The sequence below is a fragment of the Gopherus flavomarginatus genome, chromosome 8, assembly GCF_025201925.1.
Source record: "Gopherus flavomarginatus isolate rGopFla2 chromosome 8, rGopFla2.mat.asm, whole genome shotgun sequence".
Classification (NCBI taxonomy): domain Eukaryota; kingdom Metazoa; phylum Chordata; order Testudines; family Testudinidae; genus Gopherus; species Gopherus flavomarginatus.
Genome location: NC_066624.1, coordinates 28,918,395 through 28,940,278, shown reverse-complemented (window position 1 = coordinate 28,940,278; position 21,884 = coordinate 28,918,395).

The following is a 21,884-nucleotide window of genomic DNA, read 5'->3' as shown; positions in this document are numbered from 1 at the left end:
AACTAGTCTCAACCAGTTAAAAGCAAGTTATAACTGGCATGCCGTGTCCTACAACGACTGGCCACTTAGCAAGCAGGGGCTTTCCACAAGGCCGCCGAGAAAGCGGAAATACCCTAGCTACGCCGTGACACAGTCTTCCGCAGTCCCCTACAATGGACATTGAACTGGTGGGTGGGGAACTGAGTGAACAGACTACTGCCAAAGTTATTGGGGCAGGGGTTTCATTTATCCTTTATAGAAATATATTGTTGCTGTATTCCCTTCCCCCTCCCTTATAAAGCTTTCGTTGCTTCATACGCAAATTCTATGTTTTCCACTGGGGCAGCATTGCCTAGTCAGGATGCCAAGGAAGGTATTATTGATCCCAGAGATTCTGTATGGGTGTCTGTTAGTTTTAAGAGGGATCCCTACCTATTTGAACCTAGCCTTTCTTATTACCAATAATATGTGGCAGAATGGTAACATATCAGAGCAAACAAGGAACAAATATCCTCTTCTCCAGTCAAATGTTTCTGCTTCTCCAAAAACAAATGGCGAAGATCAGAGTCCAAAGAAAGTATCTAGACTGACAACAACTTCTTCTTCTGCTTCCACCTAAGAGTCATTTTCCCCATGAGTTCTCATTCAATGAGGAAGTGGGAGGCCGAGCCAGAGAAAGGGAGAGGAGAGCACTCCCTCCGCGTTGAGCAGAAGAAGGGAGAGCTTTGTTCCCAGATGCTCTCCTCCATCACTTTAAATTGCAACCTTGCCAAGTACAATGTAGGTATTAATCTAGTAGGAACTGACCTGGAGCTGAATTTCATACAGTTATATAATTATCAGTCTTACCAGAGTTAGAGGCCAGTTACATGGAGATTTATGAAGCTTGCATCACTGCTAGACCCCCAGGCAGCTAAACATGTGCACACTTATTTTGAGTAGTAGATGGTTGCCAAACTAGGTTAACATAATAAATCTGCAGAACAGATTCACTTACATACTCTAGTTTACCTGTTGGTCTACACATGGGGGTAGGGTTCTTGCTTATGGTACTGGAAGTCCCAGGATCAAAGTGCTGTTGGCTGTGAAAGTGGGAGTTATTAAAGTGCAGACTGGATCTCTTCCTAAAATATATGCTAATGAAACAGAAGTTATTGGTCTGATGATGAAATTACTGTGTGAGGGTCTATTGCCTGTGTTATGCAGGAGGTCAGATTAGATAATCATAATGGCTCCTTCTAGCCTTAAAATCTGTGAATCTAAGAATTTTAAAATACTGAATGACCACTAACTTTTTTCTCTGTAGGAAAAAGTTTACAACATTGTTATACAACGTTGTAAAGAGGAACAGCAGTTCCTACTTATCATCAATTACAGTATTCATTTTTTAACATAACTCCCATTTACCTTTGCTGTAAACAAATGGAAAGTATTAATCCCTCTGGTTTTGCACAAGATCAGTACATTTATACACAAGAATCATTTAACCTAGCCCCAGGACTTTAAGCATTTGCAATCAGTAAATTGTCTGTCTGTCACTGGATTTGATTAACCAATCAGATTACTCCAGAAAAGGCAATTGCAATTATTAACTACTGACAACATTAATAATGTTTCTAACTATTAACAGGAAACTCTCTAGTTACTCCCAAGTAATCAAACCCTCAGTCATTTTCTTTCCTAAATGATCAAGGAGTTTGTTAGTCTGAAAATAGTATTATTCTGGAAGATGTTAATGGCTGCCAGAAGACATTACTTTGATCTGTAGGCAATCATAGGCCTTGTTAAAGATGATGCGGGTGGTAGCCGCATTTCATTCATGCTAAATGGAAAAAGCAATTATTCTTGTATGGAATTAGATAACTGAAACAATAGAAGCCACTGCCCAGGGCGCTGGGCCACATGGGAGGACCTGAGCAAGAACTAACTCAGGGAGAATAAGAAGGGTTTCTTTGAGGACCAGTTGCAAATGCAGGGGCAAGGGCATTGGCTGGGGGCATTGTCTGTCTGTGTGAGTGTCAGTGGCAGAAAGTAATCAGAATGCCAGCAGACGGTGAGAGATGCAGTTGTGAGCATGGCCCTGAGAGGAAGCATGGACAGAGCTCCTTGGGGCACAGGACTGGCTGGAAAGGCAGGTTTGGGAACAGTAAGAAAAGAAACAGCCTGCTGTTGTCTGTTCCTGATGTGTTCAGGAAAACAGGATTTTAACTAGTTTTTGTGAATAAACAGGATTGCACTAGAGATAAATGATTCATTATCAAATTTTCTTCCTAATGGAAACAACCCAGCACGGCCCCCAATATTGTCTATGGCATTTGGACCATGTGACAACATTAGGGTAAACCTACTTTGAGGGCAGGAAACAAGTGGTCAACAGTCCCTGCACTCAGGAGAGCACAAGGGCGCAATCTGGCCCTTGACGTAAAGAAGGGTTCTTTGGCAGAAGTATAAAGAGAAAATAGCATTCAGTTCTTTCACCCTGTTCTGTGTCAGTCAATTGCAAAGCTTGTTAAAGTAACTTCAAAACCATATTACAGTGATGGCTTCAAAATTAAACAGCTATTTTGCCTTGCAAAAACTTGTGATCGAATTCTTTAGATGGCAATAAGCATCAGCTGGCAAGTGAAGTTTGAGATTTGTGTGTTAGGTGCACAAAGTGTCCTAACTATGCTGTCTACACTACTACATCTTCACTGCTTCCCTGCCTTCTCAGACCAAACCTCTGTTTCTCATGTCTCCAAGTAGCTGTTCACAGCAGTATTTATAGTCTCTCTCAAAGCATCTCTGAGATGGCCTCTTGCTTTGTTCTGGCTTCTCCTCCAATCAGTGCTACCACTGGGACTTTGTGGTGCCTCAGTTAAGCGTCCAAAGATGTTTGCCTCCACTTTATACTCAAACATTAGTCACATCTAGTCAGGCCAAACATGAGCTGTTGGGTGAGTAGGCATTTGCTTAGTGACTGGCAGCTTTCCTAGGCTATCAGCATTGCTTGTTCCCTGCTTTCCATGAGTTCTGGCCTACCAAGTTCTCCCAGTATATTACTAAAGTGGAGATTTTTGTTGTTTCAGTGGAGTGTTCAGAAATGTAGACATGCAGATTCAGTAGTCACTTGACAAGATGTAGCAGTAAGTAACTTTTTACCAACCTAAAGATTATCTCCCAGGCTCTTTGTACCTGCTACTCTGGCCTTGCTCTAGCCATGTACCCCAATCTTGTGTCATGCTCACTCCTGGAACTCTTCACTGTATTAATATTTCTATAAGTGGCTACCAGCTGAATCTTCTGGTTTAAATGCAGAATTAGAACTTTTCTTAACAGGTTAAGGTAACCTGGGAACCACTTGCAACACTGCTGAGAAAGACAGTGGTAAAATTGAGTGTTTGGCATTTTCCCTCTGCCTTCCTGCCAGAATTTACCAAACAGGCTATGAAGATGACTACATTCTTTCCTGTTTGCTCTCTTACCCAAGCACCTCTCTGTTTTGTTTCACTGCTGAACAGCTATTCCCCTCATCCAAATTCTTCAACCATAGCTTACTGCTTTAGTTTCATATCATTCTATTCACTCTTGTCTCTTAGAGATAGTGATAGTTTTGTTCTCATTTTTCTAAAACAGATAATATTAATTCCTTCTTCTCTTTTCAAAACTCACCCAGATAACCACAAGCCTTTACACCAGGGGTAGTCAATAGGCAGACCGAGGGCCAAATCTGGACCGCCAGACACTTTTGACTGGACCACAGAATCTTTTTACTTACTTATTATTCATTTATTTATTATGGTGTGAAATATATTTCTCTTGACTATACGTTGACCAAGAAATTTGGACTTGACAAAAAATAATTGACTAGCCCTGCTTTACACATATATCTACATCAGCTGAAAGTAGATATGAACTAGTGGCCAAGAGCTGAGACTGTTTCTTTCACAGAGTCATCTTAATCTCTCTCCCCTCGCTTCCTGTCCCTCTGGCATAATTACACAGCACATGACTAGAGCCTCAAAATAAAATCTCCTCTTCAGAGGTCTGTTTTATAGAATCAGTTGCCATTCTCAGCTTGTCCTCAGGCTTCCAAAGCCCTCAAACTAGGGCCTGCATATAGACCTTCCAGCCTTATGTCGGGTGTCACCATAGTTTCCCATAGCTAAGAAGTAGTCCTTTCATTTCCTGTGTCAGGTTCACAACATTCTTTTTAGGCTTCAGCTGCCCAACGATCCTCCACAGTCATCCCACTAAGATCTGGGAATAGTCATATCACTCCTTTTGGCTTCAGGGGTCTGCAATAGTTCTAGGCAGTCCTTGACACTTACCACTTTCTGACCATAGGCAGACACAGGCTGCTTTCCCAGGTCCTTGCCAGGAGAGACCTAACAACACATCTGTTTCCTGTCAGGTCTCCACATAGATGCACCCTGCTTTTCCTTAAGTCTACCTTCAGACTGAGCAACAGCCATCCTTTTTTATTTCTAGCCTCTTCTCCTAGCAGATATTGCTCTCTGCCTAGTCACATGCTTGGACATTCTTCCTAGTGACTACAAGTACTGGAACGGTGACCTTATGAAGAAGACAAGACCCTGTAACAGGAGGTGCTAGTCAGACCTGGCCTTGCACTTACAGCCAGTTACATGTCCATTACCAATTCCTTGAGCCACTTATTCCCACTCTTTATTTATTTTTAATATTCTTTATTAGTTTCCCAGCAGAATCCACATCTTTGGAACACAAAGGCTTTGTCTGAAAGGGGTGGGGGGAGGACGGGAGTCTCCTGGAGTTTTATTTAGCTTAGAGTGCAGTAGCAGCAGCAGTCACTTCCGCTAAAAAGCTTTTCTTCACAGGGTTAGCACTGTGACCAGGTGCTTCAATAAAGGGGAAAACAAAGAAGAGTGTAGTTAAGAAACCGATATTTATTTCCTGTTCTCAATTACACAACATGGGGGAAGGTAACAAAGGCTATCATGTGCCTGCTGCGTGGCAGGGCTATTTATTCACTCCAGTGACTACTGTTCAGAGGCACCATTCCCAGCCTGCTCTCAGACACCATGTAGAGTCCAAGCCCACTCCTGCATAGGGTTTGGTTTGGTTTGATTTGATTAGCACAGAAATTAAAAATAAGGTCACACAAAATTTAGCTCAATCTTTCTCCCTGGGCTTGGCTGAGACAAAGGTGCCTCCCACTTAACTGCTCACTCAGTTGTTATTCAAGATTCCCTCTCGCTAAAGTACTACTGCCACATTCCTTATTATATCTTGGTATGACATAACCTTAGTCCCAGATTTGGACCTTAGCGTCCAAAATATGGGGGTTAGCATGAAAACCTCCAAGCTTAGTTACCAGCTTGGACCTGGTACCTGCTGCCACCACCCAAAAAATTAGAGTGTTTTGGGGCACTCTGGTCCCTCTGAAAAACCTTCCCTGGGGACCCCAAGACCCAAATCCCTTGAGTCTCACAACCAAGGGAAATAATCCTTTTTCCCTTCCCCCCTCCAGGTGCTCCTGGAGAGATACACAGACACAAGCTCTGTGAAACTACACAGAGGGACTCCCCCTCTCCGTTCCCAATCCTGGAAACAAAAGTACTTTCCTATTTCCCCAGAGGGAATGCAAAATCAGGCTAGCGATTCAACACACAAATCTCCCCTTGATTTCTTCCTCCCACCAATTCCCTGGTGAGTACAGACTCAATTTCCCTGAAGTAAAGAAAAACTCCAACAGGTCTTAGAAGAAAGCTTTATATAAAAAGAAAGAAAAATAAGTACAAATGTTCTCTCTGTATTAAGATGATACAACACAGGGTCAATTGCTTAAAAGAATATTGAATAAACAGCCTTATTCAAAAAGAATACAAATCAAAGCACTCCAGCACTTATATTCATGCAAATACCAAAGAAAAGAAACCATATAACTTACTATCTGATCTCTTTGTCCTTACACTTGGAAACAGAAGACTAGAAAAAAGAAACTACTTCTCCAAAGCTCAGAGAAAGCAGGCAGCCAGAAAACAAAGACTCAGAGACTCAATTCCCTCCACCCAAAGTTGAAAAAATCCGGTTTCCTGATTGGTCCTCTGGTCAGGTGCTTCAGGTGAAAGAGACATTAACCCTTAGCTATCTGTTTATGACACGCCCCCCAAATTGCAGACAGTGGGGAAGCTCACTGGCGGCGATTTCCTGCTAGAACTTGAAAATAAACAGATTAATACAACACATACACCTTTACCTATACTCCTAAGTATATAACTAACAGACTTCTACATTTTAAGAACACTTTTTAACTACTGAATTCTGGGAAACTCTCACGGGAGAGTGCATCAGCTACTTTGTTAGAAGCTCCTGTGATGTGCTGAATTTCAAAATCAAAATCTTGGAGAGCTAAACTCCAACGAAGAAGTTTCTTGTTGTTCCCCTTGGCAGTATGAAGCCACTTTAGTGCAGCATGGTCAGTTTGTAGTTGGAACCGCCGTCCCCAAACATATGGGCGTAGCTTTTTCAGGGCGTACACAATGGCATAGCATTCCTTTTCACTGACTGACCAGTGACTTTTCCTCTCAGACAGTTTCTTGCTGAGAAACACGACAGGATGGAAGTTGTGATCTGTTGCTTCCTGCATGAGCACTGCTCCTATACCACGCTCAGATGCATCTGTGGTTACTAGGAATGGCTTGTTAAAATCCGGGGCCCTGAGCACGGGGTCAGACATGAGCATCGCCTTAAGCTGGGTAAAGGCCTTTTGACACTCATTAGTCCACTTAACGGCATTTGGCTGGGTCTTTTTGGTCAGGTCGGTCAATGGGGCAGCGATTTGGCTGTAGTGTGGTACAAATCGCCTGTAGTATCCGGCCAAGCCTAAGAAGGATTGGACCTGCTTCTTGGACCGTGGGACAGGCCACTTTTGGATAGCATCCACCTTGGCCTGTAGGGGGTTAATGGTTTCTCGACCCACCTGGTGCCCCAGGTAAGTCACTCTGTTTTGGCCTATTTGACACTTTTTGGCCTTAACAGTTAGTCCTGCCTGCCTGATGCGCTCAAAGACCTTTTCCAGGTGTAGTAGGTGTTCGGGCCAGGAGTCTGAAAAAATGGCCACATCATCGAGGTAGGCAACTGCAAATTCTCCCAGTCCAGCTAGTAGACCATCTACCAGCCTCTGGAAGGTGGCGGGTGCATTTCGAAGGCCGAAAGGAAGGACATTGAATTCATACACCCCCGCATGGGTGACGAATGCTGACCTCTCCTTGGCAGGTTCATCTAGCGGTACTTGCCAGTACCCCTTGGTTAAGTCTATTGTAGAGATGAACTGGGCACGTCCCAACTTTTCCAATAGCTCATCGGTACGTGGCATTGGATAGTTGTCCGGACGAGTTACAGCATTTAGCTTACGGTAGTCCACGCAAAAGCGTATTTCCCCATCTGGTTTGGGTACCAGAACCACTGGAGATGCCCATGCACTGGTAGATGAGCGGATTATACCCATCTGTAGCATGTTTTGGATCTCCCGTTCTATAGCAGCTTGGGCATGAGGAGACACTCGGTAGGGTGGGGTTCTGATTGGGTGAGCATTACCTGTATCAATGGAGTGGTATGCCCGTTCAGTCCGTCCTGGGGTGGCTGAGAACAATGGGGCGAAGCTAGTGCCCAGCTCCTTGATTTGTTGCCGCTGCAGACGTTCCAGGGTGGTTGAGAGGTTCACCTCTTCCACGCCACCGTCTTTTTTCCCGTCGTAGTAGACACCGTCAGGCCACTCAGCGTCCTCTCCCTGGACTGTAAACTGACAAACCTGTAAGTCTCTGGAATAGAAAGGCTTGAGAGAATTAACATGGTACACTTTAGGCTTTAGTGAGGAATTGGGAAATGCTATGAGGTAGTTTACAGCTCCCAGGCGCTCTTGGACCGTGAATGGCCCTTCCCATGATGCTTCCATCTTATGGGCCTGTTGCGCCTTCAAGACCATAACCTGGTCTCCTACCTTGAAGGACCGATCTCTGGCATGTCTGTCATACCAGGCCTTTTGCTCTTCTTGAGCATCCTTTAGGTTCTCTTTAGCAAGGGCTAAAGAGTGTCGGAGGGTGCTTTGTAGGTTGCTTACAAAGTCCAGAATGTTAGTTCCTGGAGAAGGCGTAAACCCCTCCCATTGCTGCTTCACCAACTGTAATGGCCCCTTAACCTCGTGACCATACACAAGTTCAAATGGTGAAAACCCTAAACTGGGATGTGGTACAGCCCTGTAGGCAAACAGCAACTGCTGCAACACTAGGTCCCAATTATTGGAGAATTCGTTGATGAATTTTCGTATCATGGCCCCCAAAGTTCCATTGAACCTTTCCACCAGGCCATTGGTTTGATGGTGGTATGGGGTGGCAACCAAGTGATTCACCCCATGAGTTTCCCACAGTTTTTCCATGGTCCCTGCCAGGAAATTAGACCCTGAATCTGTAAGGATGTCAGAGGGCCAACCTACCCTGGCAAAGATGTCTGTTAGGGCCAGGCACACAGTGTTAGCCCTGGTGTTGCCTAGAGCTACTGCTTCTGGCCATCGGGTAGCAAAGTCCACTAAAGTCAGTACGTACTGCTTTCCTCTGGGTGTCTTTTTTGGGAAAGGGCCCAGAATATCCACAGCTACTCGCTGAAATGGGACCTCAATTATGGGGAGTGGCTGGAGAGGGGCCTTGACCTGGTCTTGAGGCTTTCCCACTCTTTGGCATACCTCACAAGACCGGACATACTTGGCAACGTCCTTGCCCATCCCCTCCCAGTGGAAGGACTTCCCCAACCGGTCCTTGGTAATGCTCACCCAATCAGAATCCCACCCCTGCCACCATGACATAACCTTAGTCCCAGATTTGGACCTTAGCGTCCAAAATATGGGGGTTAGCATGAAAACCTCCAAGCTTAGTTACCAGCTTGGACCTGGTACCTGCTGCCACCACCCAAAAAATTAGAGTGTTTTGGGGCACTCTGGTCCCTCTGAAAAACCTTCCCTGGGGACCCCAAGACCCAAATCCCTTGAGTCTCACAACCAAGGGAAATAATCCTTTTTCCCTTCCCCCCTCCAGGTGCTCCTGGAGAGATACACAGACACAAGCTCTGTGAAACTACACAGAGGGACTCCCCCTCTCCGTTCCCAATCCTGGAAACAAAAGTACTTTCCTATTTCCCCAGAGGGAATGCAAAATCAGGCTAGCGATTCAACACACAAATCTCCCCTTGATTTCTTCCTCCCACCAATTCCCTGGTGAGTACAGACTCAATTTCCCTGAAGTAAAGAAAAACTCCAACAGGTCTTAGAAGAAAGCTTTATATAAAAAGAAAGAAAAATAAGTACAAATGTTCTCTCTGTATTAAGATGATACAACACAGGGTCAATTGCTTAAAAGAATATTGAATAAACAGCCTTATTCAAAAAGAATACAAATCAAAGCACTCCAGCACTTATATTCATGCAAATACCAAAGAAAAGAAACCATATAACTTACTATCTGATCTCTTTGTCCTTACACTTGGAAACAGAAGACTAGAAAAAAGAAACTACTTCTCCAAAGCTCAGAGAAAGCAGGCAGCCAGAAAACAAAGACTCAGAGACTCAATTCCCTCCACCCAAAGTTGAAAAAATCCGGTTTCCTGATTGGTCCTCTGGTCAGGTGCTTCAGGTGAAAGAGACATTAACCCTTAGCTATCTGTTTATGACAGTAGAGTAACAAGCTACCTGGCTCAGTGAGTCAGCAGAACCCACTTAATGCTCCCAAGCAGGATTAATAGCTGCTTGTTACAAGCACTCTCTCTCTCTTGTGTCATATGGATCAAGTTTGAGTAAAAAAATTAGCAACATATTTCAATCTACCACATGCCTTTTCTACTTTGATGCCTCATTCAGGTTCCCCAAAGGTTAGCCTGCGAGCTATTAATATTTTTTTATCAGGTAAGATATTCATTTAAGAATTTTACATTTTGGATGAAAGGAAATGACCACACAATCCTTTCCTTTTTTCTTTCTTTTACATCAGTTGAAAATGTTGGAAAAATTATTTGAAATGACCATAATTTAATCTATCCATAAAAAGTGTTAACATTCATCAGTGCCAGCTATTATCTCTAAATTCATTCTCCATTGTATTTCTAGACTCAGGCATATAGAATTACAATTTTTATGATACTGTTTTGTTTAAGTACTGGCTTCAGTCCTTTCTGATGAGTTGCCAAGTTTTCCTAATTTATGTATTGTATTATGTGTCTTCTAATTAAAGTTACGGTAGCACTTGTAATACACTACAATTTCAGGGTTTGTATTGTCTACTTCCAATTGCATCACAGTGAAACTTAAACTGTATTTGAGATGAAAAATATTATTCTTTCTCCCCTTTTATATAAAGATCTCTATAACTTGTTTAAAAAGAGTAACTGGTTTCCAGTTTTGCTACTTTTTTTGCCAGGCTGTACATAAAAATGGGAGTGGAGGGAGTTGTACAAAACTAAATTAGGGAGATGGTCTTTCTAGTTTGTCTGTTTATTTAATATCTTGGAAAAATCACATAAATTCAGATATTGTTGTATTCTGAAACTCCAAATTATATGGTTTTCCATTTTTAGAAAATCCCACCAATTTTATTTTGAGCTATGGAAAAGTGTCAGAAGTCTGAAATTTTGATATATGCTAATTTAATGCAAATTAATAAACTAATGTGTGATACACCTTTTGATGCACTTCCCCAGTGGAATACATATCTCATTATAATTGTAATGTACATTTTAGAATGAAAATATAGATGACATCCCAACTCATAGTGTAGATGTAGCCTAAATGCTGTTTAATGAGATGCACAGCAATAGAATCTACCACTTGGCAGCTAGTTTCTTAGACTAGAGGACATAGGGCCTGCTCCGGCTCTTACTGAAGTCAAAACTCCCTTTTATTTCACTGGTGTGGGATCAAAGCCTACAGAGTTAAATGCAGGTGTGTGTGTGTGTGTGTGTGTGTGTGTGTGTGTGTGTGTGTGTGTGTGTGTGTGTGTGTGTGTGTGTGTGTGAAATATATAAAAGGCAGTTTTCATATAGCACATGATCCTGAAAAGTGCAGAGGGCTTCTAAGTAGTGGAGACAGGACTGAGGCAGATGCCTTGTGCTGTGAGCTGCAGCAACAGCATTAAGTTTTCCTGCACTTTTTCTGGGGTGCACAGTTAAGAGACATTTGGCCCACAGACATTAAACCTGAAGGACCAGTCTTACGAATGGTAGCACATCGATATGTACACTGTGTCTCCTTGCAACACTTAGGCCCCTTCATCCCAGGGTCAGTCATCAAGAGGGAGAGCAAGTAGTGGTGTTTCCAGTACTGCTGCTCTTTCTTGGGATTTTCTTTGTCTGGGCAGACTTAATTTGTAGCTGGGGGGTCTGACAAGTAGAAGCTGCTGAGGAGTGCTCTAAGGGCCTGACCCAATGACCACCGAAATCAGTGGGAGTCTTTCCTTTCACTTCGGTAGTCACTTGATCAGACCTTAAATCAGCACATCCAAGATGCTCTGGTAATGAGCAACTTCCTACCAGTACCCACCCATTATTTGGGTGGCACTGGTCCCTGGCCACCCCTACCCCAGGAAAAAGAGATGCTTTGGTAATTTTGTTCCTCCACAACTTCCCAGCTGTCACACTTTCCACCTCAGGGACCTACTACCAGGATTGATGTCTGTTTAATATGGTGTAAAGTCTATGTGAATTTGGCTGTTTAGCTTACTTCTCTCAGCACTGAAAGTTAACTAGAGCAAACTTAGCTTACACTAATTTGCTTCCAAACTTTTAAACAAATCTTGAGGGTAAAAAGTATTGGGTACAGTTATTAGAAGTCTAATGAAAATCTTTTGCTTCAGTTTAAAAGATGTAAATATATCAGCACAAATAAGGGCAAATGCAAAGTACTGCACTTCGGAAGGAATAATCAATTGCACAAATACACTAACTCCTCGTTTTACACTGTAGTTATGTTCCTGAAAAATGCAACTTTAAGTGAAACAATGTTAATCAAATCCAATTTCCCCATAAGAATTAATGTAAATGGGTGGGGTTAGGTTCCAGGGAAATTTTTTTCGCCAGACAAAAGACTATATATATATATAGTTTAAGTTTTTAACAAACAATTGAATCCTATACACAGCAATGATGATTGTGAAGCTTGGTTGAGGTGGTGGAGTCAGAAGGTGGAATAATTCCCAGGAAATGCCTTAGTGCTGAATGACAAACTAGCACTCCTCTGAGTCCTCAAGGGTTAACACATTGTTAATGTAGCCTCACACTCTGCAAGGCAGCACAATGGGGAGGGGAAACAGCATGGCAGACAGAGACACACACCCTGTGTGTGAGAGAGCGAGAGATGCACATTGCCCCTTTAAGTATGCTGACTCCACTTTAAGTATGTTGCCTTTTTAAGTAGATCAGCAAGTTGAGACAGCAGCTGCTGCTAGCGAGCTCCCTCTGTCCTGAGCCTTGTCCTGTCCTGCTCCCCGCCCAACTCTGTAGAGATGGGGTAAGTGGGGGGCACGAGCGGGGGGAGAGGGACACCCTGATATTATCCCTCCCTTCCCCCCACCCCACCCCACAGCAAGCAGGAGGCTCCCAGGAGCAGCTCCAAGGCAGAGGAGCAGCACATGGCAGTGGGGGGGAGGGACAGCTGAACTGTAGGCAATTTATAGCCTGATGAGCGGCTCCTGCACAGGGACCTTAGGGGAGTGGGGAGCTGATAGGTGGTCTGCCGGTCCACCCTGGTTCCAAGCGCCCACCAGCCAGCTGCAATTGGCTGCTCCTTTTTTGCAAGCAGTGGACAAAGCAAGTGGCTGCCAAACAATGTTATAAGGGAGCATTGAGTGAACTTTGAATGAGCATGTTCTCTAATTGATCAGCAAGATAACAACAAAACAACATTAACTGGGATGACTTTAAATGAGGAATTACTGGATCATATGGGAAATGATTGCTGAGGAAGGAATAATGCAGAAAGAGGATTGGGGGTTATAGTAGATCACAAACTAAATATGAATCAACAACATATTACTGTTGCAAAGAAAAAAATGAACATCATTCTGGGATGTACTGTAAACAAGACATGAGAAATAATTCTTCCACTCTACTCAGCACTGATAAAGCCTCAGCTGGAGTATTGTGTCCAGTTCTGGGTACCACACTTTGGGAAAGATGTAGACAAATTGGAGGAAGTTCGGAGGAGAGCAACAAAAAATAATTATAGTCTAGAAAACATGATCTATGGGGGAAAATTGAAAAAAAAACGGGATTGTTTAGTCTAGAGAAGAGAAGAAAAGACGGGGGAGGGGAGACATAACATTCTTCAAGTTCATAAAAGGTTGTTATAAAGTGGAGGGTGATAAATTGGTCTCCTTATTCACTGAGGACTGGGCAAGAAGTAATGCGCTTAAATTGCAGCAAGGGAGATTTAGGTTAGACATAAGGGAAAATTTCCCAACTGTAAGGATAGTTAAACACTGGAACAAATTTTCTGGGGAGGTTGTGGAATCTCCATCATTGGAGGTTTTTAAGATCAGGTTAGGTAATATTTAGTTCTGTCTCAGTGCAGGGGAGTGGACTGGATGATCTATTGAAGTCCCTTGAAGTCCTACATTTCTATGATTCTATAAAACATTTTCTGTAAGCTTAAAGTTCCCAAAAGGAACTGTTAAAATAAAAGCTTAATTCCAAACCACCATTTGACTACAAAGTAGATGAATCCTGCTTGTTATTCTGAGGCCATTCCTTGCCAGTAACATGTCTCCAACTGACACTGTCATCTGAATGTCCTATGGAGAAATACCTTCAAAGGTGATTAACTGGAATTAACTTGAAATTGACACAAACACCTACAATGTCAATTTTACTTGCATCATGATTAATATTTATTGATAATACTCTGCACCTATCTTGTGCATTTATCCAACTCTGTCAAAGCATTTCAAGCCAATGATGGGGGAACCGAAAGCACAGGGTTACACCTACATTTTTTAAAACTTCTGTGGGTACAAACAACCATGTGACTGTCCACCTGTAAATACAAGTGGAAGCTGCCTAGCGAGGCAATTTTCAAAGCTTATGGCTAAGCACAAAGAAGTTGTCTGAGTACTCTAGCCTGAAGCGCTTTGGCCAGACACACAATAGTGTTCAGAAAATGGCATGGATGCATTCAGAAGAGGGGTTCTGAAAAGTCCAGCGGCTGGCTACCCAGCTGAGGTTTAAGAATCCAGACGCCTCCTGTACCTTAACATGTGATGAGATTTTCAGACAACTCAGATAACCAAAAAGTGGTTAGAAAATCTCCAGAATCACTGGCAGAGAAGAGAATTGAATGTAGATCTCCCAGTCTCTTGCTTAATCACTAGAATAGATTGGAAGGAACAGAATTAAGTCTTTCAAAAGGCTCCAGTAGAATGTTGTTAAAATACGTCACCTGCATTACTGCTTAAGAGCTCTTCTAAACTCACAAACCAGAGTTATTCTTTGCAGGATTTGTCAGAAAAAAAGGTTTCAAAAATAGAGTACTGTATCGTGGTTAAATGACACTCTCTAAAAATATCAGAGCAGCAGACTTATTTCCCTGAGTCTTAATCATCTACAGCCCTACTCTGCCAGCACGTGTATACTACATTGCTCAGATTCTCCCTTTATCTAAGTGAGCAAGCCAGTATATGTAGCTCCTTGATTTAAAACATTTGAAACTGGTCAACACATTTATTGTCAACACAAGAGAGCATGTTGTACAAACAAATAATGTGTTAGTTTGCAAACAGTTGCATGTGCAAATATTGTGGATGTGGTTAAGGAAGGCCTTGGTAGATGTGGCCCATACTAATATTTATATACCTTTCCTTTGGCCAAGAAATACTTGGCTGGATCCCCTTGAAAGAAAGATTTGCTTTGTGCTTCAAGCACAGGGTTTGGACTCAGGTGGTCTGGGTTCAGTTCCTAGGTCTGCTATTGATTTCCTGTGTGACCTCAGCCGAGTCACTTAATCTCTGTGTCTCAGTTCCACATCTGTAAGATGGAGATAATAGCACCTTCTTTTGTCTTGTCATATAGATTGGTTTTTAACTCTATAAGGCAGGGACTTTCTTAATATGAACATGGTCACCACATAGCCTAATTGGGGCCCTGAACTCATCTGGGGCCCTGGGCATTAATGTAATACAAATAGTAATAATTATCATCCTCATTTCAAAAGCCCCAAAACATGTGGAGTTGATGTGAAATAACCTAAAATACTCCCTTAGTTCAGGGGATGAGCCTACTACTTCTGCAGTGCTCCCAGTCCCAGCCATCCTGAAAATGATCCAGAAATGGCAGTGAAATCTAGGTTCCCCAGGCAGCAGTGTCGAACACATCCATTAGGCACCAGGTTGCCCTTTGTATCACTAATTTAAAAAAAATAAAAGCTAATCAGTCTTGGTCCAATCTTGCTTTTCTCATACACTCATGTAAAAAAATGAGTGCTGGGTGCACAAGAAATGTGGTATGTTTGACCTGCTCTCATGACTTACAACTTTTTATTTTAATTTAAAATATTGGAGTGGTGGGGGAAGTGTGCCAGGTAGAAAATATAGCTGACAGTTTTTTTGTTTTAAATACCATAAAGTCTGTCAAAAAAGCAATGGTTACTTTAACTTAAGCAAGTAATTTAAAAAATGTTGCTCCAGAATATTATGATGATTCATAAGAAAGCTTCAGCATAAAAAAATCAGTAATGCACCACATTTGTTATATATCATGAAATGGTATTTGAAACTCAGTCCAGAAGCAGACAAAGGATTCTTTGCAATATTCTCCATTGCAGTAGCCTCAGTCAGGTAGGCTGACCCCCACAAAGCCCTTCTCTTTGAAATCAGTGTCTCATCTGAAAGAAACTTTCTGCCTTTAGAAATCCTGTGCTGTTTCCTGGGGCTCTGCATTCATTTGAATGTTCTGGTAAGGTATTGAAAACTATAAACTTTTCAACCAGTGGGACCATTTGTGTGAATGCTCAGGGCATTCTGTGCACACTCTTTAGGAAGGTCTCCAGGACAATTGGAAAATATCCCCATTGTGTTATTCTTTATATTAGGTAAACATTGAGAAAAAGGGTTCTCTTGGCAACCAAAGATAGTCCAATCAAAATTACTAATTTACAGAAGGGCCTTGTCTTTGATGTCAAATCAGGATTTTCAATCTTGCTTTGAGCCAGGGAGAGGGAAAACATGCAGACAGAGGCATCTGAATATGTTCAGTGGCAAAGATGATCTGATTCAAACTATTTCTGTAAATTATTGCACATATGCTTCTACAGTATAAATGCTTTCCTAGACAAATCAAAATGTTAATTGTATTTTCTCTCATTTTAGTTACTGTAATTTTACAAGTATTTCCCTTTGCATAATTTGACCAATTTTAAATATATTGTTCTATAAATATGCTCAACCTGTTGAACCATATAATGTCTTGCCATAATCTATTGTCTGGAAAGGGATACTGGGTGAGGCTCAGGCCTGTTTTGATGGAGTCACACCTGCTTACACCAGGCCTGAATCTGGTCCATTGTGTCTGTAATACTATGGTCTAGGAAGTCCAAGACTCTAAGCTCTCTATATCTGCAATGAACAGAAGAAAGGTGTGGTGGGGTAGTCTTCCATGGAGGGCTTTAGCCCCATCCTGCCACCAGGAATGTCTCCTTTAAGCGTTTGGAAGGGTCCAATAGATATAGAGAGAGACCTAACAGTCCTGGGAATGAATGGTGCTTGGGAAAAGAATCCTGACACTGTACCTTATAAGGGACTGAAGCCTTGCTGAGAGGGTGGGCAAGACTCATCTCTTACCCAGTCAACTGGGAAGGAGTTGGGAGAAGGGAACCAGCATCTCTTCCCTCACAGCAAGCAGACCCTGGCAGGAGAAAGCTGGCCTGCTGAACCCTCCAGATTGGAAAGTGCTCATCAGAAGGGAGATGGTGAAAGCCTTGTAAGGGTATCTTTACCCTGCAATAAAACATCCATAACTGCCCCATGTCAGCAGTGTAGATGTTCGGTCTTCAGATGGGGCCCAGGCTCTGGGACTCTCCCTCCTCCTGGGGTCCCAGAGGCTGGCCTTCAGCTCAATCCCAAATGTCTACACTGCAATTTTATAGCCCTGCAGCCCAAGCCCCATGAGCCCAAATCAGCTCATGTGGACCAGTCCCGGATGTTTTATTGCAGTGTAGACATACCCAAACTGACTATATTCCAAGGCAAGAGGTCTGAGACACAGACCACAGCTCCAGGAATGAGGCTGAGGGGGAACTCCTGCTTGGAGGAGGAAAATATTGCTGGAGACTGCATGGAACACAACTGTCAGCCCCAGAGAGAAGGCTGAGGGGAAACTCCTGTCTAAAGGAGGGAGATAGCAACTGCTCTAAAGGCCAGAGACTGAGGGACTGCTCACAATATAGCCGAAATGCTGCAGAAAAGGATTGGCAGTGGTCTTTGAGAAAGTACCTTCATAGCTGGTTAAGGAGAAACTGTGTGGCATGGCAGAGCCCAGACATCTAGTGAAGACATTGACATGTAGGGTGAAGGTCAGAGCAGCTCAGTGAAGTAGCAGAGGGATCAAAGGTCTCCCTCCCCCAGATCAATAGGGAAGGTTAGAGCACCAGAAGTGGAAGAGCTGAGAACTGTAAGCCCCATGTGGGGGTTGAAGGCTGGGTTTAAAAGAATATTAGACTTTTGGTTTTCTTATTTTTTAGACTTTCATGTTAACCCTGAAAGGAGAATGAACGGAGACTATCCTGGCTGGAGGGCTTGGCCACAGTCAATGGCAGATTGTTGTGGTAACAGAATGATAAAAGGGGCCACTAGTTTGAGAAAATCCCTGAAACACCACACCTGGACACTCTGGAGGTGAGAGGCATAACTATACCAGAAGTTGAGCATGTAACTGGGGCCAACTTTCTGCAATGTAGTTGGGATTTGGGGCAGGCAAGGACTGATGTCTTTGCAGTAAAATACAGAACAAACGTTGCATTTAATAGAACTTTACTTAGGAGCTTTTCTGTTCCTAGAATGTTTTCTAGACCAATGTTTACAGTGATCTTAATCCTAACAATTTTAAAATGCAATGTAATTGCCTGATATAACTTTTACAATATGTGTGCTAAATGGAGTTACTCGCTGCTGCCCTTCATCCCTCTCCTTGGCCAGAGAACATTGCATGTGCAAGTAAACATTGCTGGGGAATGTTTTCAGATGCCCTCCACACACTCTTTGAACATTAGTGGCAAACTCTGTTTTACATCACAGCCCCAGACCCACCTGTACCATCATCACTAACATCCTGCAGAACTTGTTCTACCATGGGAAATGACACAAATCATTACCATAGATAAATGGTCCTGATTTCAGACATCAAGTCTGACTTCTTTTTGGACATTTGGAGTATTCAGTATGTCAGACCAACTGTGTACTACATGCCCACGTGTAATCCGATAAAATTACGAAGAGGTTAAAAATGTGAAAAGTAACTGATAAAAGAAATGTATTTTTTAGTAATCTCTACTCATTACAGTTCCTCAGTAGGTTTATCATAAGCTTGCTTAATGTCAGGACAGTAGACAACTATAGTTGCTTCCACTAAAATCTCCTAGGGTGGAGATGTGAGGGTAAAATGAATTTGGAGACTGCAGCACAAGGCTGAAGCAACATTAGTCAAATAAGCCAGGTTACCAGAGCCAGGACTAAGGGTTTGTCTACACAGACGGGCAATGTGATCTACATGAATGTGATTTCTAAAGCACACTAACAAGTTGTACATTATGTGGTCTGTCTAGACCGGGGTCGGCAACCTGCCAGCCAGGGTCCAGCCGCTGGTCCCACTCAGTGCTCGCTGCTGGCTTGCGTGAAGGAACCCCAGGCTGGCAGCGGGCTGAGACGCCGGCTGGCAGGAGTCACCGGCTGGAACCCCAGAGCGGCAACGGGCTGAGATGCTCAGTCATTGCTCTGGGGTTCCGGCTGCTGGCTCCTTGCCAACCGGGGTCCCCGCTGCAGCCCCACCCACCTTGCTTCTGGTTGGAGTTCCAGCGTAGGCCCCCAGTCAGACAGGGTCTAGCCCTCCGGCCCTGCTCAGCCCTACCCGCGGCCAGCTCCACTCATCTCAGCTGCCGATCTGGGGTTCCAGACGCTGACCTCCTGCCAGCCAGTTAACAACTGATTCCTCAGAAGCCTGTGTGCAGTTTAAAGTATCCAAATATGTGCCAGACATTGGAAAACTCAGCAAGGAAAAGCAAAGGCAAGGATCACATTAAACTGATAAGATATGCAGTTTAATTTAATTTTAAATAAAGCGTCTGAAACATTTTGAAAACCTTATTTACTTTACATATAACAGTAGTTTGGTTATATAACATATAGACTTATAGAGAGACCTTCTAAAAAACGTTAAAATGTATTACTGGCACGCAAAACCTTAAATTAGAGTGTATAAATGAAGACTCAGCACACCACTGCTGAAAGGTTGCCGACCCCTGGTGTAGACCCTGCTGGTGTGCACTAAAGGTTATTTAGTGTGCTTTAATGTAGTACTGCTTCAAACAACACCACATTAGACCCTTCTGGTGTGCTTTGAAACAGTACTGCATTACAGCACAAAGACTTTTTTTAACCTTTTTGATTAACTTGAAACCCAAAACCAAATGAAAGTCACAAGGATTTGGATTTCACTGCAATGTTTTACATGGTATAGTTTTGAGTCGGTTCTCTAAAAAGGACTAGCAAGCATTGGCCCAATCCTGTACCCATTTTACCATTCGTGAGGACAGGATGAGGCCTTTCATGTGTACAGTGTGTTCTAAAATCAGATGTATGCTAATCTGGCACAATAGCACTCATATACTTTCCATGTCAGCTGGCAGAATACCTTGCAGAATAAACACGTTAATGACATGGTGATCTGTGGGAAACCAAAGAATATTTAGATTTTAAATAATCTGATTACAAGATTATCAAAAGTGCTAATCTAATGCCTTAATTAGTCTTTGACAAAATACTGAGAGATTATTAAACTAAATAGTGAAAAGGTGAGAGGTAAAGTTATTTAGGGGTAAATTATTTAGGACAGTCAAGACCAGAGAAGACTGAAAATTCCAAGGCAAATTTAACACATCTAGAGAAATAGCTAGCATAATTGTAAATGAAATTCAGTGTTGACAAATGCAAATGAATGCATGTTGGAAGGAATAATTTGCTGAGTTCTAAATCAACCAACAACTCAGGAGAAAAGGCCTGGATGTTGTAGTAGACAGCTAAAGGAAAACTTCTATTCACCAGTGATCTAAAAAGCAAACAAAATGTTAGAATAAATGAGATAGAAAAGAATACTGGAAATATTATTATACTGTTATATAAGTCGATGATATGTCCTCAGTTGGAGTACTGTGTTCAGTGCTGGTCTCTCTCTCACTCATATATAATATATACAGTACCAAAAAGAAGAAGTGTAGAGATGAGTGATGAATGAAGAAAGGCGCAGACGCACTTCTGTATGAGTAGAGAAGATTGGGACTGTTTAGTTTAGACAGGAAAGGAATAAGAAAGATATGAGAGAGATTCAAAATAAATGGTGTAGAGAAGGTAAATGGGCACCCTGTTTACCCTTCCTATAGTAAAAGGACAAGGTGAAATCAACAAATTTGATAATCAATTTTTAATTGATAAAAGGATACAACAACATTTATTGTGGAAGTCATTGCCACAAGATATCTTAAGGCCAAGAGCTTAAAGGACTAAAAAAAGGATTTGATATTTATATGGACAATGAAAATGTCCACAGCTACTTTAGATAGAGATAAAACAAAAATATAAGAGCTATAAACCCGTCATGCTTCAGGGCATAAAGCAACCAGTGATTAATGGGAGAAAACTGATTGTTAGGAAGAAACTTCTGCTACCGGAAGGTTATTCTATTGCTTGGCTTCTTGCACCTTTCTCTGAAGAATCTTTTATTCACCACTGTCAGAAACAGGATACCAGGCTAAATGAACTGTTGCTCTGATTTGGTATGGCAATTCCTATATTCCATTAAACAGACAAAAGACAAACAACAAAATATAATCGTCTCATTTAAATTTCACAAAGTCGTGATCAATTGGGTATTTAAATCAATTTATTTCTGTTTGAGACCCAGTGCCCATCATCTCTGAAAATCAGGCAAACGACTTAGGTGCCTAAGTGTGGATTTAGGTGTCCTAACTTTAAACATCCAAGCTGAAAATTTTGGCCCAGCCTTTTTGTTACCATCTTAAACAAAAACAAAAAGTGAGTGATGTTCAAGTTAAAGACCAGGGTCAGGAATGTTTAGCTGGTATTCCACAAATGCATTTTAGACAAGGGGGAAATCTAGTCTTCAAAAAATATATATAATTTAGTTGATAAGCTCATCCAGTTCTTTGTATCTGTTAACATAAGTTATTGAGTGCAGTACAGAACATTTAGTATCATTTTTAAAAACAAACAGATTTCCAAACTGTTTTATGGAGTCTCTCAATCTGCTGAAAGCTGTTCAGAAGAGCAGGGAAAACATGCTATTCTTGACAGAAATATTTTGTTCCTTATTTCATTTGAATAAGTCATCCACTGACAACTGATTGGTCAAAACACTGGCACAGCCTGAAAAGAATAAATAAAATAAAATCACAGTCACATTTCATGAATGGAAAAATATTCCTATGTATAATTGATATTATCATGGAAAAATCTCTAAATAAAAATGTGTTTATTCTGGGCCATGTAACAAAGTATGTTATCAGCCTGGGATCCTCAGGAAAGAAGTCTGGCTAAGAAACCCTCTTCCAGACTAGAACCATATGCTAGAAGGCAGGTGTTAATGGGCTCCAGCTGACTTTGGTCCTTGTCCATTAACCTTTGCCTGCTGGC